Below are 1,619 nucleotides of genomic sequence, written 5' to 3' on the forward strand. Positions count from 1 at the left end.
CTTGACCCCACATTTCTCCTCATAGAGCCCAGCCTCCCAGATAATATACACTGAGCCAATTATTCAAGAAGCTGAACTCTACAAAGAGGAATGTGGCAAATTAGATGGAGACTCATCAATAACCTGCATCATGCCGATGACACAACTTTGCTTGCTGGAAGTGAGGAGGACTTGAAGCACTTGTTGCAGAAGATCAAAGAATATAGCTTCAATATGGATTCCATCTCAATGTTAAGAAAACAAAGATCCTTAGCATTGGACCAATAAGCAACATCATGATAGATGGAGAAAAGATTGAAATTGTCAACAACTTCATCTTAACTTGGATCCACAATTAAGGAAATCAGAAGACATAGTGCCCTGGGAAAGACTACCGTTAGGAACGTCTCCAAATTACTGAAGAGTAATGATGTCAGTTTGAAGACTAAGATGCATCTGACTCAGGCTTTCCAACTTGGTATGCATCTGAGAGCTGGACAATGAATAAGAATGACAGAAGAATTGATGCCTTTAAACTGTGGTGTTGAACAGTCCATGGACTGCCAAAAGAACAAATAAGTGTGTCTTGGAGAGGGTGCAGCCAAAGTGCTCTTTGGAGGCAAGCATGATGAGGCTTTGAGCATACTTTGAGCATATTACTAAGAGGTGCTATTCCTTGGACAGGGACATGATGTTTGGAAAGGCAGGGGATTGGCAAAGGAGAAGAAAACCCCCAACCACATGGACTGACATAGTGACTGAGCAATGAAGCTTTAAAGCATCAGGAAGTTTGAGGATGGCACAGGATAGGACAGATCTGTTGTTGTTAGCGGTCACTGTGGGTCCTGCTGGACTTGACAACACCTAACAACTTTTCCCACTCTCCCCAACCCCTGCTCCCATATCAGTCCTATTTTGTAACAGAGGTGTTATGGAGTGTTTATCCTTTTGTGACTATTTCACTCAGCATAATGTCCTCCAGGCTCCTCTATGTTGTTTTATGAGCTGATTGTTTTTGAATGAGCTCATTGTTTTTCAATGCTGCCTAACATTCTATTGTGTGAATGTGCTGTAGTTTTTCTATCCATTCATTTGTTGACAGATATTTGGGTTGATTCTATCTCTTTGCTCTTGTGAACAATGCAGCACTAAACATGGGGGTGTGTAAATATCAGCTTAAATCCTGGCTCTGGTTTCTTTAGGGTATATCCCCAATAGTGGAATTGCTAGGTCAAATGGATATTTCTATGTTCAATTTTTTGAACATATGGTTGTACCATAATGGTTGTACCATTTTACATTCCCACCAGCAGTGAATGAGTTCCTATCTCTCCACAACCTTGCCAGTATTTGCTGTTTGCTGCTCTTTTGAACTTTGCTACTGTGGCTGGGGTGATCTCATAGTTGTTTTGATTCAACTATTATTGCTGAATTATCCATTGTTCCTTTCAATTCTGTCAGTTTTACGTATTTTTACTATGTCATTAAGTGCACATATGCTAATAATTGTAAAATCACCATCCATTGGCTTTGTCATTACAAAATGCCTTTTACCTCTTTAATTTTATTTGGTCTGGTATTTTTATTATTTTTTTATTGTGTATATTTTTACATTCTTAGCAACCTATTATTGAATTTCC

Source organism: Elephantulus edwardii, unplaced genomic scaffold, assembly GCF_000299155.1.
Source record: "Elephantulus edwardii isolate Elephantulus edwardi_28Jun2011 unplaced genomic scaffold, EleEdw1.0 scaffold00005, whole genome shotgun sequence".
Taxonomy (NCBI): Eukaryota; Metazoa; Chordata; class Mammalia; order Macroscelidea; family Macroscelididae; genus Elephantulus; species Elephantulus edwardii.